The sequence below is a fragment of the Ovis canadensis genome, chromosome 1 (genome assembly GCF_042477335.2).
Source record: "Ovis canadensis isolate MfBH-ARS-UI-01 breed Bighorn chromosome 1, ARS-UI_OviCan_v2, whole genome shotgun sequence".
Taxonomy (NCBI): Eukaryota; Metazoa; Chordata; class Mammalia; order Artiodactyla; family Bovidae; genus Ovis; species Ovis canadensis.
This window is the reverse complement of record NC_091245.1, coordinates 238,694,728-238,712,556: the sequence shown is the minus strand read 5'-3', so window position 1 is coordinate 238,712,556 and position 17,829 is coordinate 238,694,728. Positions and strand designations below refer to the sequence as shown.

The following is a 17,829-nucleotide window of genomic DNA, read 5'->3' as shown; positions in this document are numbered from 1 at the left end:
CAGAGGAGATGTTTCCTCATGTAAATGAACATTACTTAAGTATAAATTTCTTTAACTTTTCTAAAATTTGCTTACACATATAACTATATACATTAATTTTATATGTGTACACACCAATTATGGGCTGTTACCATGATTTCAAGTGAAAGCTTTGTGAAAAATTTTCTGTTCTCTGTAGAATTTATAAAGCATAATGACTGTGGTGTTTCACAACTTCCTCTTTCAGTAGACTATCACTTTGCAGAGGGGAAAAAAAAAAATGTGTCTAGAGAGGAGAGCAGAGCAGAGCAGAGAACAGAGTTCTTTGAGGTGCTGTTAGTTTAATTCAGTTCTCTAAGCAGCCCAACAAGCAACTGTAAATAAGACATAGAGGTAAGAACAAAGTATTACTTATTATTTTTTATTTTATTTGGGTTGTTACTTATAGAACAACAAATTTAAATACTGGCCAGATTACAAAGTAAGTTAAATTAAACCGGATCTCTCTCTCAAGTGAGTAGTCAATGTTTCAAATGAAAATGCTTAGTAAATTTACAATGTCTCAATTTCATACAATCTTTAAAAAGCTGGAAATTTTACAAGTTCTCATTGACCATTAAATTATTTTAACTGCAAAGTTAAATATACTCTTTCTTCATAAGTTTGTACACAGTTTACACTAAAAGAATTTTTATATTAATGATAAATTTTGAGAACTTTTTTCTTTCCCAGCTCCAGTAAATTCTCCTACATATATTGGTTTGTTAATTTTGCATATTATTAGTTGAACATTTTCTGGGGAAAAGATATTCTTGCATTTGTTTACTCATTGTGAAAACGTATTATTCTAAAAGGACATTTCAGTGTTATTTTTCATATCATCACATTACAGTGATATTTAAATACTTTAGAAAAGCAATTTGTGGTGTATATGATACGATCTAAAAAAAAACTAATATGTTTGTCTTAAGATCAGTTTACAGTTTAATGCTTAACAACAGAGCAAGAACTAAAACAAAGACCATTATGATTTGTAACTGGAGATCAAACTGAGCTGAAACTGATCTCACTAGGAAATTCTAAAGTAATCTAAATACAATGTAATTTTTTTCCAATTGCTTGTCCCAATTAGAGTAATGTTTACACATATTAACATGAATTAATTGTTTTTAATGCAATTGTATTCTTTATACAACAATTTTAAAATCTTCCTTTTAAAAGCAGTTGGTTTCCATGTACTTTGGCCAAAATCATTACAATTTATCTCAATACATCTTTAAAAAGAAAAATGCACTTATACACACATATAGTTAACATATATATATATTCAAATAATAATACTTGGTTTGCTTTTTCAGTTAGAATAATAGCATGGCTTCCAAAAGAGAAAGTCTATGCTGTTCAGTCAATTAATGGATTTAATTTTTACTATTTTGGTAAACAGTACTGTCATACTGGTTCTACTACATTACCTGGAAAAAAGCTTTTTTAAAAAAACCGTTTTCACGTCAAGTGCGGTAACAAGAGTTGCTGTCTTTTGATTATAAGGAGAAAAAAAAGAAACAAAAACAGATTGATCGTGTTATAAATTCAGGAAGTAAACTGTTGACTAAAGTTTGACATTCTTAACTAATTAATATTTTTAAATTAAGCTGATAGTTGTGAGAAAACCATTAAGATTATGCACCTTCATCTTTATGTATCACACATCAATTAAATACAACTACTTCTTATGTTATTTGCAACAATATAATTTTTAATGCCCTTCTCTATTAAAAAAAATGATGGAAATATTATTAAGTGTCCAGAATTTTAAGTATGAGATATTTTGACATCATGAACTATTATGTGCTGTGTGTATACTATACATAGTGCGGTGTTACGCTGAATAGCTGATGACAACAAAGAGAAAACATAATCCAAGGAAATTAGAATCTAAATTGATCACTGCTGTAATTCAGAATGCAAATGAAGGCTAAATAAATAGGGAAAATGCTATCTTGCTGGCAAGACAGATGTGTTGATGTTGTTGTTGTTGTTGAGAATTATTAAAGTCTCTGAACGAACAGCCGCGTCCTAGATTACGGAAAATAAGCTTAGACTATTTTCTGCCTTTAAGAAAATTATACCTACAGAAAAAAAAGTCAGTGCGTATCTGGCTGTGTTTGCATAAGTCATGCAGATAGTTGGAGGGGATATTCTTGGCATTGTTAGGAAAACAGCTCGATGCACTGCATAGGCTTTTTTTGTTATTAACTTTTAAAAATATTTATGTATTTATTTATTCAGATTGCGCTGGGTCTTAGTTTCAGCACGTGGGATCTTTTTTTTTTTTTTAGTTGAGGCATGTGGGATCTAATTCTCTGGCCAGGGATTGAACCCCGGGTCCCCTGCATTGGGAGCATGGAGACCTAGCCATTGGACCACCAGGGAATTTCCATTACATAGACTTTTTATTTCACCACTGTCATTACATAAAACATTCAGACTTTGCCCCCGACAGCCAAAGTCGCAAAGAATTGGACATGACTTGGCAACTGACCAATGAACAACCACATCCAAAATTTTTAAGTGAAAGTAGATATCATACTGTAAATAATTTATTGCTGGGAAACATAAATTTTGACTTTTAAACTATAGACACATATTTTACTATGTTTCATTAGAATTATATTCATGTGACATACTACATAAGGCATCAATTTTCACTGAGTCGAATAAAAGTTAAAACTGAATGACTGCTGTATGGCATTGTGAAATTTTATATCTGTCTTAATAAGACACAGTTGACTATATGACCTGTGGGTGATACTGCTGAGGACCTGTCAGTCGATTGAAACCCAGGGTTGATCCAACTAATCTCATAACTCCCTGGCTATATCTCTCTTTCACACTATGAATGTCCCAAAACTGCCCACCTGCAGAAGAGAATGACTTGCTAACAGAAGACTGTATCCCACCCTGACGAATATATCATCTTTCATATAATAATTTTACTTTGAAACAACATTATTTGTTTCTGATATAGATAACTGGATTTCCTAAAGGACTTTTGAAACACAGAAATATTTCTTTGTTGTTTGTTTTGCTTTCCCTTCTTTGGGCCATTTCCCCAAAATAGACACAAGAAAGCTTGTTGCCTGAAAGAGGTTATGGTTTAAGTGCAAACTAAGAAGGATGGCATGTTTTAAATTCAGAAACAAAAATTCTCTAAATCTAGGTATTGTGAGTCAGACTTTTAAAAGCAAATTTGTATCCACCTACATATGTTGATCTTCTATTTATTTTTAACATATATGATTTCCAGAAAAGCATCACATGTAGTGCATTCATATTTATTTTTTTGTTAATAAAGCTATGTGCTAAATAAGTTGGAAAATTCTTGATTTCCCAAAACTATGCACTGTGGTAGTCAGTATATTTTGTCCGTGAGATAGAATGTGTATCTCATTTCCATATCTACAAATACAAAGAATAAAGGCAAGACGTTTTATATTTCTGAATACTCCCACTTAAAACGATATATTAAATGCAGTCGACTATACACGTCTGCACTGAAATGTAGAAAATAAAAACACCACTAATTTATTGTAAGTCAACTATTACTCCAATAAACTTTTTTAAAACAGTGCTAATTTTTAAAATATTTAAAATGCATTTTATTTGTTATTTGAGCATTATTGTTGTATTTCCAACACTTACCTGGCAGCATTGATAATTTTTATTATTTTACACGAACTAAAATCAGGCAGTTATATTTGATGTTTTCCAAATTGCTTCCAGTTTTACTTTTTCATTATTCTATGCATATACAAGAAATAAGCTTTAATGTTTCAGTATTATTGAGGAAAATGCTAAATTCGCATTTTAAAATCCAAATTTAAAGAAAAATATTCTACTTTAACAGATATTTCATTGTAAGCTTTTAGTTTTTTATGTATGTAGTTGTTACCACATTCTCAGAATTCTTCTTTTCGATATAAGTAGTAATACGATCGTCAAAAACATCACCAGTTTGTTCTGATTCTGAAAAAAAAAATAGTAGAATGTTTCTTTAAGTATACCTTAGTTAAATTTAGTTTCACTTTTCATAAGAAAAAATTTAAGCAGATGCATTTATTCTTTTCCTGTTATAGTGAAAAAATCTGAATTAGTGAAGAGATAAAAACATTCTCAGTGCAATTAGGCGGCTTTCTCAGTAAGATAAAATCACATATCTTATGGCAATGGACTTTTCAAAATGCTCACTAGATACACTTGTTATACTTCATTTACTTAAAATGTATTTATTTAAAATAATTTCAAGCTCAAAAAATGTTATAAAAATAAAAGCAGTATACTGAACTTATTCCCTTATCTAGGTTTACTTAATCTTAATATCTTACCCCATTTGCTTATAATTTGTTCTCATTCTTTCCATCTTTCTATGTCTATTTTTTTCTTTCTGAACCACTTGAGGGCAAGTTACAAACAACATGGCCCTTTACTTCACTGCGTAATGACTAAAATTAGTTTCTTATTTAGCAGTTACATATAATTATCTACTTCACAAATTTACATGTATAAAATATTTTAATCTCATATTTGTCCATATTCCAATTTTACTGGTTATCTAATAATAACTTTTATGATATTTCTCCTTCCAGTAAAGAATTCAGTCCAACGTCGCATATCACATTGAGTTGTAGTATCTTTTTAGCCTTCCTTAATTTGGAGCATTTCAACATTTCTTTGTATGGAATTGCAAATTTTAAAGAATATAGTTTATCCACATACTTTTTTTCTTTTATTTTTAATAGTTCCTCATTTTATATATTTGGCATTTTTTTCATGATTACCTTGTGATTATGCATTTTCTGCTAGAATACGGCACATACAGGTGGAATCAAAATCTAGAGGTACATGATGCTCATCTATGCCACATGGAGGGTGTTAATTTTGGCTATCTAATCAAGGTGATGCCTAATTTCTCCATTTTATAAGGACGGCTCCGTGTGTTGGTTTAGCATTAACCAGTGCTATCTGATGCAATCTGTACTAAAATGGTTTCCAAATGATGATTTTTCAACTCCAGCACTTCCTGAACATTCGTATCAGTCTTGCACATTCTACTGTAAGCAAAAGAACTCTCTTTTCTCCCACTTATTTGATTATTAACTTATGTTTATCTGTCACTGGTGTGAACTCATGGATTTCTGTATTTTCAATGGCTATAGTTCATTGCCGCCTTAATAATTTTGGTGCTCAAATGGTCCACGTTTAGCCAATGGAGTCCTCTCTTTTTGACTTCTGATGCCTTGCAACATGCTCTCATTATTTGAGTAAGTATTCTCTTACTCTTTTGAATAAGATGTTCTAGGTTGATCTAGTACCCATCCTGTATCACCTCTGAAATCATTCATTTCTCATTTCCTTTAGTGGGGAATAGTGCTAGAAGCTAAGATTTGGGAGTTTAGTATACTCACTGCCACTGCAATATCTTTGCTTCTTGACTCTTTCTGGAGAAATATATTATTGCATATACATACATAGAGACATGAACACACAAATATGCATTCACAAATCATAGGCATTCATGACTAAAAACATTTGTATAGACACACCTCTGTTTTAGACATCATGAGTTTCACCTGATAGCTCTAATTCTAATCTATTCCTTAGATTAGAGGGTTCTTTCTTGCCCTCCACAATTCCATATTTCTGTGCTCCTTCTGCAATGTGAGCCCTGGATCTTAACAATATCAATATGCTTACTCATGTGCTCAATTCTGTGATACATCTAAAATAATCTTTAAATTGCTTTACCCAAACCACTACTACAATAAGCAAACCAACTGAAATAGAGGGCAGAGTTTGTGTGCACTTCTCTCCCCCACACCTATACCCCACCAAATACGGTAGTTGTAAATTATTAGATGAATACATTGTCCTTCCTTCCTCTCTCACTCCATCCCTTACTTTCTGTTTTATTTTTCTATTCAGGTTATCATAAGATTTATATAAAATACAATTAGATTATTTGTTTCCATTTGTTTCTGGCTTTTAAGATTTTTCTCCTTTGCATTATTATTGCTTTAGTGTTTTTTTTTTCCTAATTTATTTAATATTTTTTAAGTCATGAAGAGTTATTGCTACTTGCTTGGGACCAACTCTGTTAAACAAACCTGATACAACCTAATTGAAATTTTATGACACAATTCAGAAATACTTGTTTGAGTTACTAGTTGAACTTTTCCTTTATATTTCAATTTTATGCAGTCTCAGTTCAGTTCAGTCCAGTCGCTCAGCCGTGTCCAGCTCTTTGCGACCGCATGAATTGCAGCACACCAGACCTCCCTGTCCATCACCAACTCCCAGAGTTCACTCAGACTCACGTCCATCGAGTTGGTGATGCCATCCAGCCATCTCATCCTCTGTCGTCCCCTTTTCCTCCTGTCCCCAATCACTCCCAGCATCAGAGTCTTTTCCAATGAGTCAGCTCTTCTCATGAGGTGGCCAAAGTGCTGGAGTTTCAGCTTTAGCATCATTCCTTCCAAAGAACACTCAGGGCTGATCTCCTTTAGGATGGATGGTTGGATCTCCTTGCAGTCCAAGGGACTCTCAGGAGTCTGCTCCAACACCACACTTCAAAAGCATCAATTCTTCAGCGCTCAGCTTTCTTCACAGTCCAATTCTCACATCCATACATCACCACTGGAAAAACCATAGCCTGGACTAGACGGACCTTTGTTGGCAAAGTAATGTCTCTGCTTTTGAATATGCTATCAAGGTTGGTCATAGCCTTCCTTCCAAGGAGTAAGCGTCTTTTAATTTCATGGCTGCACTCACCATCTACAGTGATTTTGGAGCCCCCCAAAATAAAGTCTGATACTGTTTCCACTGTTTCCCCACCTATTTCCCATGAAGTGATGGGACCAGATGCCATGATCTTTGTTTTCTGAATGTTGAGCTTTAAGCCAACTTTTTCACTCTCCTCTTTCAGTTTCATCAAGAGGCTCTGTAGTTCCTCTTCACTTTATGCAGTCTACATCTGGTCTAAATTCAGTTACTTTCTTGGGTATTCCAGAAAATGACCATTTCAAATGAGAAAGGAGACAAGTATCTGTGGTACTTGGCCAACCTTATGTGTTTATCATTCCAGAGATTTTTTAAAAGTTAATTGTGCAAATATCATCATATTTACAACAAATAATTAGATAAGGAAAGTAAGATAAGAAGTAACCATAAATTTGTATAGTTCATAAGCACTGAAAAAAATTCTCATCCTTCCATATAAGTTATTCTAGAATGTTCCTGCTCCCAGACCTCCCCCATATTCTACTCCAGTTGCTTATAACTATGAATACATCCTAATATTTGTGGTAACAAGAGAAAGTGGATTGATGTCAAAAGATTCATTTTCAGTTTCAATTGTCACTTACTGACTGTGGATCTTAGATAAGTTACTTATCTTCCCTCTCCAAATATCTAGTCCCATACAGTTCAATTTTTAAAAATCCATACCTCCTTAACATCTGCCAACTTCTGGATTCATACTTCAAAGTTATTATTAAAGCTCTTCACTCAGATGTTAACAGATATGTCAAAGTCAACATGTCCAAAAAGAAAACAAATTCTACCTATCCCCTACTTTTCTTTTCTCCATCCCCAATCTTCTTTGCTCAGTAAACGGCACCATCTTATACTTAGTTACGTAGGTTAAAGGCATCATTAATTTTTCTCTTTGCTTCATTTACACTCTAGTTATGAGCAAGTCTATTAAATATATTTTTCCAAAATATATCCAAACACTGATCAGGCTCACCCCTTCCACCGCCTTGAGTATCATGTGAGACACCGTCTCTGTACTTGTTGTATCCTCCTAAGAAATTTCTCTAACTACTCATGCATCTCAGAGCCAACATGACTCTTTAAAACATAAACCAAATCATATAACTCGCTGCTTGAAATTCTTCAGTGGCTTCCTATTTTAAGTATGATAAAATTGAAATTCTTCATGTCTTTTCCTTTACCTATATCTTCGCCTTCAAATCCGCTCTGTCTTCCCTTCATTCACTATGTTCTGACTCCACTCGTTATTTTGCTCCAAGAATATCTTAACTTTGCACATACTTTTCCTTCTCTTTTCTTAGCAAGCTCTTCCCACACACATTATTATGACACAAGTATTCTTTATTCAGATCTCTGCTCAAATGTTCCTCCAAAAAGATGTCTTCTATCACCAACTACATATTTTATTGTAGAGTTCCTACTCCAGTCATTCTCTGTCTTTTAATCTCGTTTAATTTTTTTTCACTTTTTAAGAAAAATTTTATTGGAGTATAGTTGCCCCTCACTGCTGTGCTGTCCTCCACTGTAGAGCAGAGTGAATCAGCCGTATGCCACACACATATCCCCTCATTTCCGGGTTTCCTCCCCATCTGGGTCACCACGGGGCACTGAGTAGAGCTCCCTGTGCTCCACAGTGGGTTCTCATTAGTTGCCTGTTTTATACACATGTGCTCATGCATGCTCAGTTGCTAAGTCATGTCCAACTCTTTGCGACTCCATGGACTGTAGCCCGCTAGGCTCCTCTGTTCACAGGACTTCCCAGGCAAGACTATTGGAATGGGTTGCCCTTTCCTTCTCCAGGGGTTCTTCCCGACTCAAGGATCAAACCTGTATCTCCTGCACTGGCAGGCAGATTCTTTACCACTAAGCCACCAAGGAAGCCCTATTTTATACATAGCAGTGTGTGTGTGTGTGTGTGTGTGTGTGTGTGTGTGTGTGTTTGTGTGTGTATATAATATATGTATACTTATGTGTGTGTATGTATACCAATGATATTCAATACTAAATAAAATTTTAGTTTGTTTTTTTTTAGTCAATTATTTACTGTCCATTCCTCCCATTAGAATATAAGTTCCATGAAGGCAGGGATTTGGTCTGTTTTGTTCATGTTATATCCACGGTATCTCAAACACTGCATGGAATACAGTATGTGCTAAAATAAATTATTAAGCAAAATGTTTCAACATGTCTAAGCCTATGCACACATAAAACAGGCATAATGAAAATAACAGCTATCTCCCAAGGCGGTCTGGAAGAGGCCATGGTTATGGTAGGACTCTAAACTGTCATGCAGTTGTCAGGTGGGGATACTTCTGTTACCACTGAGTGAAAGGAACTGAAACCAAAAAGTGGTCCCTGGAGGCAACAAATGGACCAAGAGGTTCTCTTTTTTGGTGTGTGTTGGCTTTTTTCCACTGAGCCGAAAAGAGATGAGTTCATAGCGGCTGCCACTAGCCTCTTAGAATATGGAGGGGCAATCTCTGTGCATTGCCGCCCCACTGCTTCTACACTTTTTCTGTCCCTGCCCTCAACTCCAAGAAAAACACCTGTCCGTTCTTCTTTGGGCTTACCAGGTGGCGCTAGTAGTAAAGAACTCTCCTACAAGGCAGGAGACATGAGAGATGTGGGTTCGATCCCCGGGTCTGGAAGATTCCTGCAAAAAGAACCCACTCCAGTATTCTTTCTTGTGAAGTCCCATGGAGAGAAGATCCTGGTGGGCTACAGTCTGCAGAGTGGCAAAGATTTGCACATGACTGAAGCAGCTTAGTATGCATGTTCATCTTTGCACTTAGGGTTCATTGCTTTCTTCAAGTCAGATATAGAGCAATCTCCTTCCAGAATACTTTCCCGATGAACCACCCTCATGGCTGTGCATATAGTTCACATATTGTTTTGCAAAATGTTTTCTGGATCTATTTTTGATCTTGAAGTGGATTATAAAGCTGCTCTAGGAAAATTGTTCTTGGCTTTTGTTTGGTTTTGGTCTGTGTAAAACGTCAAGATTAAGGTTATAAACATACAACTTGGTTCTTGAGACTTTTAGGCCCCAAAGAATAGTGGTGATGATGATGATAATAATAGCTTTATTATATTCTTAGCATCAGTTTTTAGTACCGTTTCATGTGACATGGTATGTCACTTTTTAGGACTATTTTTTAGTACCATTTAAAAATATTATTGTACGCCAAAGGCTTCCCACGAGTAATTTAATACCTCACCAACCCTGTGAAATATATACTATTTTACAGATTTAAGAGAAAAAGGGAGAGAAGTTCATAGAGAGGTAACTTGATAATGGTAACATAACTGATCATGGTGTGTTTTTCTCTAAGCTGGATTTTTATCATCATGTTATATTGCTTCTACTATTTATTTATTGAGAAACAAGATAGGCAAAGCTGTGGTTTAGATGGTATTAGAAATTTATAGATTTACATGGTACAACCCCTGCCTGGGAAATCTTACCATCTAGTAGAGGAAATATTAAAAGAAATGGATTTTGAGACACAATATGAAAAAATATAAGGTATCACCCAAGACATCAAAATAATCAAAAGCTATACTTCTGGGTGAAGTGATGGCACAAGGCTTAGTAAAATAAGCAACTTTAAAATTGAACCATCCACATTTTATTACATGAAAAAGATAATAAATTTAGCGGAAATTTCAAAGAACTAAAGTTTTAAAATTTCAAAGAACTAAAAATATTAATATTTTATGGATTATGATTTATAAAAATGAATTTAATATTGTCATTTTCCCATTTTATGGCCTCACCATAGGAGGTAATTGGTGTCCCTGACTTTGTGGTTCTTCTCAGGAAGTGGGTATGTGAGGATAAGAGTTTAATTCTTGTGAGAAGACTGTTTTCATTTTGAAGTGTGTTTATTCATGTGTTCATACATTGAGCATCATGCTTTGAGCATTGTTCTAGATGCTGAGGGAACAGTGATGGACAAGACCAAGTTTCCACCCTCACGGAGCTGAACTTCTAGTCTAGTGAGAAAAGACAATGAGTACATGAGTAGACAAGTAAATTTTTTTAAGGGAATTTCAGATAATGATAGCAGCATGAAGAAAATTCAGCAAAGCAGAAGGACAGAGAGACAGCTGGCCTCCTGAGGTGGCCTCTTTGAAAGTGTAATACTTAAGCTAAGACTTGAATGCTGAGAAGACTAAGGCACCATGGACTCTGGGAAGAGTGACCTGGAAAGATTCAGGGGCAAGGGCAGAGAGAGGAATGAGCTTAGCATATCTGAGAAGTGGAAAGGAGGAGTCTGGTCCTTTGAGGGAAATGAGGCATGAAACTGACGTGAGGTTGACAAAGGGGCAGGTCACCTATGTTGGAAGTCAAGGAAAAGAGTTGTCCAAAGTGAGCAAATATTTGCAAGGATGTGTGCATGTGTGGATGGGGTGGAGGAATACAATGAATGACTCATTCATTATCTGTGTTTAACACAGGTCAAGGAGTAAACTGTTGTTTGAAGAGAAGCAGGAATTGCTACATAGGTCAAAAGTTTTTTAGGAGATAAATTATTATATTTAGATAAATTTCAGATAAGCTCAGTTTTACCTTCAGAGGTTAACCACATTTTCTTGCCTTTTCATTTCCATAATAGGTGTGAGTCTGATAAAAGTGAAAAGGTGTCAAATATGATTTAAATTTATCAACTTGAGAATTTTCAGCAAAATTGCTGTGGATTAATTGACCCCAATCATGGCCACTGAAAATAAATTCACTGATGTCTGGTAATGGGGGTCATAAGGCACTTCATTTCTGCATTGATATGAAGCAGAAAAGACTAGAGAAAAGGCTACATTAGAGTCTCTAAAGATAATAGATGTTCCTTTGTTTATTCTTCCTAAATCTCAATGTCGGTGATCATAGGGACCCTAGCAATATCAACCTGTTCCTCTTATAAGTAGCAGTAACTTATACATTGCATTTTCCATGGTCATTATGAATTCCCTCTGACTTATTTTCCTCATCTCAAGAGCTTTAAATGACCCAATTAAATAACACTTATTATTACTATTAACATTATTATTAAAAACTTTTTGAGGGAGTTTGGAGGTGGGGTATGATTTGGGAAGGGAATATAAGCTAATTTACTGAGAAAGATATATATATATATATATATTTTTTTTTTTTTAATGGAGTAAGTAGACACAATATCTAAGAACAAATGGCCTCCCCCTACACTTAAAAAGTGAATTGCAACTGGTATGGCTGTTTCTATATCTGATTTGGGTTAAGAGCCTGAAAAGAAAAAAAAAAGAAAATCTACTGTGACCTTGGTCTGAGTAAGTGCTAGAAGATTGGCCATGGGTGGTGTGGAGAGGAACGCAATGATAATTTCCCCAAGGCAGGCAGACATGATATTGTAGGAGTCAGAAGCTAACTTTTACATGCTCCTGACAGTACCTAAGTAGAAAATCATTATGCTACTAATATTGGGAAGTGTGGAGGGTGCAAATGACTTACGTGCTACTTAAGCAATGCATTCCATCCTATCACACACATTTGTGGGCATGATGACTCACCATGTTATCGGATTAATGCAGTGTGAGATGGTGTGTGGTTTCTAAGTGCTGGTGTGTGAGAGAATAAATATATGCATATCCACAGTGTGTGAATGTTAAGAGACCAGTCCTGAAACATGAAGCCACTCTCTGACCTGTTGCTTACTATAGTTGGGTAACTTAACCAAGAAGCAAATCTACTATGGGAGTTAATGGGATTTCTGCCATAGACTAGTACACGTTTGTTGACATGAACTAGGTTCAAGAAGGGATCACAGAAAAAGCATGTGGGTTTGGGGTGTGACTCTATTTAGTTAACTTGGGGCTAATAATTTCTCCAGCATTGGATACTAAGAATGCCTTCTCCTGGCCAAGCAAACTCTCCTGCCTTATTTGGCTTTGTTCTTCTGATGGTGACCCATCGTGTTGGAAAAGAATCTCTTTCAAACGTGTAAATGTTCCTCTTTCTGTGGGTGACATCATCATTCCTGTGGCCCAAGTCTTTGTTACTAAATAGTACTTAGCAACATATAATCATTATTTTCTCCTCTTAGAGTTCTGAGCGTGTTTGTTCTGATGAAGTTGAAAGATACTCTTTCCCCCCCCCCCCAGGAGGTAGGAGTAAAATCTGAAAAAGAGGAAGTTATGTCTGAAAGGATCTCTTGACTTGTGTTACTTAAAAGAAGCAAGTAGACAGCTAAAATTTGTACTGTGGCAACAGCTTTGACTGGGTTTAAAAAAAATCTTAATTTCACGTATGGCTCCAACGGAAGTGGTTTCCATGCAACTGTGCCCATAAACTATTCTTTAAAGTGGTAGATAGATGCCTTTTGCTTGGCTTGGCTTGTCCTTCTTATGATTTTCCTTGCAAAGTGGGTAGGGAAAGTTGGACAAAAGGAAACTGTTCACTGGCCAATTAAGGAAGATGTTTCTAAAGTGCCTGTTTATCATTCCAGGGAAGATCTGGGATTCCCTTTTAATTACATCCTACCTGTCTATTCAAAAAACTGTCAGGGAATCTGTCTTTTCATCTTGTAGAAAATAGCTGTAAATTTCTTAAGATTGTAGTTTGAGTCTAATCCTCATATTTTGAAGTCTAACATGAGCTTATTTTTCCCTGATCCATGTTAGGTTAATTCTCATGAAGTCACTCATGAGCACATTTTTATGAGGTAGGCATTTTAAGTTCACAGGAAACTGAGACTTGAAGAGATTGTCCAGAACCTCGTGTCTAATAACAGACTCCAAAGACTGTCTTTATCTCACAGGAGCCGAGGTCATGGGCAGAACAGCAGTTTTTGAAAAATTACCCCTGTGTTTTTTAACCTGATTCTTCTAAAGAATGTGGTCCACAGACAGGTCATTGCATAAGGTGGGGAGAGAAGAGTTTGCCTCTCTTCAAAAGTGTTCAACAGCACAAGCGAAAGGGCAAAGTGGTAGCAACCAGACTCTTGCCAATGGAAACTGGCCCATGTGTCATATTTGGCATGTGCGTACCTGTTGTCAAAACCCCGAAGTGTTTTCCCTTTAGTCACCCAGTAAGTTAGTCATAAAAGAGGCAGACTTACTTCAGTTGTCTTCTTCTTCCGTCATGGTAAGGAAAAATATCCAAAACTGTGTGAAGGATCATCCAAGTACTCCATTTTTCCTAATAGTCAATTTGTCTGCACCCCATAAATTGGATATTTGGTGCCAGATATGCCCTTTTCCACAAGTTCAAGTCTAATCTGTTAACACTTCCCAGGGCCCATGTAGAATTCTAAGTATTTAGGAACCCTGACAAACTATTTACAGATTCTTCCAACACAGACCTACCAGTATATTGTAAGAATAAACAGACTTCAAAGTCATCACAAGGAGAAAAACTGTTCTGGCGAAGTCTGTAATTTAGAGTATCTTTAGAGAAGAAAGGCTTTATAAAAAGAGAGACTCAGAGTGGCCAGCCTCTCTTACACAGTTACCTTTTTCTTTATTTAATTGTAAAGACTAAATGACAGGTAGGAAAGTGCTTTTGCAGGACGTGGGCGTCTTGAAGCCATAGAAGGAAGTTACAGTGTGCATGGGAATAAGCCTGTGGGTAGGAGTTAGACACTGCTGCTCTATTGCTAGTCTGGAATAATCATGCATAAACATCTTTACGATGGCACCTGAATAGAATTAATAAAACCCTATTAAAGGCACTTGATATATTATTTAAAATAAGAACACATTGCTTTTTATATCCAGGAATAGAAAAAATTTTTACATCAGGAACAAGGATTTTTAAAAAAGAGCCTGTAATTTTGACAAAACAAAAGATAGCACAAGTGGATTTTCATATGTTAATTCGAAAGTTGACATACTATACTCTAAAAGTGTGGGAGAAACACTAGCTTTGTCTGTAGATGTCAGTCTTAAAAGATGAAACCCAGGAAGCGAATGAAAATAAACACCAAAGAACAGAGCAAGAGCAGAACGGTAATGATAAGTCACAGATTTCTTCAAACCTTGCCCTCAGGGGCTGTGTGGTGGACACGGTGCATCTTAACAGAAGTAAAGTCATTGTTGCATGCAAAAACAGTAACAGAATTCTATCTTTCAAATGAGGGATTCGAGCAGTGTAGACACGTAGTTTATACACTATGATGACTCTCACAAGGCAATGAGTCCAGATGTTTGAATTCAATGAAATAAAGGGGAGGTCATAAAAATAATAATTGTCTATCTTTGGAATTTAGAGTCACTTGTTCACATTCTTTTTTCTCTTTCACTACACTTTGCAAATGTGTACTGTTTACCTGTGTGTGTTAGTCTCTCAGTTGTGTCTGGCTCTTTGTGACCCTGTGAACCATAGCCTGCCTGGCTCCTCTGTCCATGGGATTCTCCAGGCAAGACTACTGGAGTGGGTTGCCATTCCCTTTTCCAGGGGATCTTTCTGCCCAGGGATCAAACCCAGGTCTTCTGCACTGCAGGCAGATTCTTTACCATCTGAGCTACCAGAGAGGTCCTATTGTTTACTTACCTGATTATAATTACTTACTATTTCATATCTGTTGTCCCAGTGGGACTGTATCTTTCGAGAGGCTCAGGGTCTAGTGTTGCTCACCCTGTAGCCTCAGATTCCAGGAAAGGCAGAATTCTGTCAAGCGCTCAGTGACTATTCGTGGGCCAGGCAGGAAAGCCGACAGCAAAAAGAGTGAAAATGCCCCAGTTACTGGTGAGCTGATGGCCTATGTTGAGGGGAGTTTGAAAAGGGAAAAGAATGTTCAACACTGTCCAAAAATACATGAATTACTGAGAAGGCTGGAGGGGATCAGGTCCTGTCAGCGATTACTCATTGCTAAGCCTCTGGCAGAAAATAAGGCCATTTGAGGCCAGCCAGGTGTGACCAGAAGGGTCCTTTGGGCTGACTGCACATTCACAAAGATGGTATATTATACCTAATAACACTACCTGCAAATGAGATTCAAATGAGAAATGTCCTGTTATTTATTTGTCTTTATGTTATAACCATGTTAGTTGGTGAGTGAATTCATAAAATATACTAAAATTTGCCGGACCTTTTATTTCTAAAAAAGTCACATATATAATCAAACATACATATATTTTCTTATATATACATATACATATCTATATGTATTCTAGAACTTATATATCAGTTAAGTTCAGTTCAGTTCATTTCAGTCGCTCAGTCGTGTCTGACTCTTTGTGACCCCATGAATCGCAGCATGCCAGGCCTCCCTGTCCATCACCAACTCCCGGAGTTCACCCAAACTCACATCCATCGAGTCAGTGATGCCATCCAGCCATCTCATCCTTTGTCGTCCCTTTCTCCTCCTGCTCCCAATCCCTCCCAGCCTCAGGGTCTTGTCCAATGAGTCAGCTCTTCGCATGAGGTGGCCAAAGTACTGGAGTTTCAGCTTTAGCATCAGTCCTTCCAATGAACACCCAGGACTGATCTCCTTTAGGATGGACTGGTTGGATCTCCTTGCAGTCCAGGGGACTCTCAAGAGTCGTCTCCAACACCACAGTTCAAAAGCATCAGTTCTTTGGCACTCAGCTTTTTTCACAGTCCAACTCTCACATCCATACATGACCACTGGAAAAACCATAGCCTTGACTAGACAGACCTTTGTTGGCAAAGTAATTGTCTCTGCTTTTGAATATGCTATCTAGGTTGGTCATAGCTTTCCTTCCAAGGAGTAGGTATCTTTTAATTTCATGGCTGCAACATATATATATATATATATATATATATATATATATATATATAGATAGATAGATAGATAGATATAGATATAGATATAGATATAGATATAGATATATAGATGGATGTGAGAGTTGGACTGTGAGGAAGGCTGAGCACCAAAGAATTGATGCTTTTGAACTGTAGTGTTGGAGAAGACTCTTGGGAATCCCTTGGACTGCAAGGAGATCCAACCAGTCCATTCTGAAGGAGATCAACCCTGGGATTTCTTTGGAAGGAAAGATGCTAAAGCTGAAGCTCCAGTACTTTGGCCACCTCATGCGAAGAGTTGACTCATTGGAAAAGACTCTGATGCTGGGAGGGATTGGGGGCAGGAGGAGAAGGGGATGACTGAGGATGAAATTGCTGGATGGCATCACGGACTTGATGGAGGTGAGTCTGAGTGAACTCCGGGAGATGGTGATGGACAGGGAGGCCTGGCGTGCTACATTCATGGGGTTGCAAAGAGTCGGACACGACTGAGAGACTGAACTGAACTGATATACACACATATAATTATGTTTTCTGTAATCTAATATAAATAAATCCCAAAGTGGATCAGGATACTCTGAAGCTTTGGTACTATTCTCAGTTGTGCTCATGATTACAATTTCTTAGAAAGAAACAGGGTATAGAATTTTAAGCAAACAGCAACCTAAGCATTACAGAACATGTAGGATTATCCTCTGTGTGGGCTTGATTGTTTCTCTAGATAGTTTTTTAAGCCCAAACTTTACTGATGCTTATCTGGTATAAAGTATAGCCTGTTTTGATTGCCTAAGAAGCACCTCATCCAACCAGGTACAAAACAAAAGGGCCGCATCACCTTACTTCCTCACAACTAGTCTGACTCCCTCATTACTACATGTGTATTGGCACCTGTTTACCCAAAAACCTAACTGGACTTGGGATAGAGTTTCCTGCAGATAACATTGCTTCTCTTGTGCCAACTAAACTTGCCAATGGGAGGAGACAGAGCAGGTCCATGCATTGCCACTGATTCTGAGTAATTTCATCGCATAAACTCTAGCTCTGCAGTAGGAAAACTTGACTGTACAGAGGAATCATCTGAGTAAAAATACTGATTTAATTGCAGCCCAGAAATAGATGTTGTACTCTATGGATCCAAAATGTGGCTGAAGTCAAGAGTCACTGCCCTGGTTTCGGTCTCCTCCTTTCTAGGATGAGCTCATAAATGCCATCTCACATGTCTCTCTTGAGGGTTCAAAGAGATAGTGTGGGTAACAGGAGTTCCCTAACATCTCTGAATG

The 17,829-nt window shown here is 36.7% G+C and overlaps 1 protein-coding gene across 12 annotated transcripts in view; it reads left to right on the top strand.

Moving 5' to 3' along the window:
• Positions 1 to 234: 234 nt before the first annotated feature.
• The window catches only part of MBNL1 (muscleblind like splicing regulator 1), a 218,475-nt gene continuing 200,880 nt past the window's right edge, over positions 235 to 17,829 (top strand). For 7 of the 12 annotated variants that reach the window (XM_069562589.1, XM_069562491.1, XM_069562448.1 and 4 more), the window contains exon 1: positions 251 to 372. The gene's annotated coding sequence lies outside the window, so the exon portion shown is untranslated. Of the gene's footprint in view, positions 373 to 17,829 lie in introns of all 12 variants that reach the window. The other 5 variants (XM_069562596.1, XM_069562667.1, XM_069562621.1 and 2 more) reach the window with 4 other exon arrangements.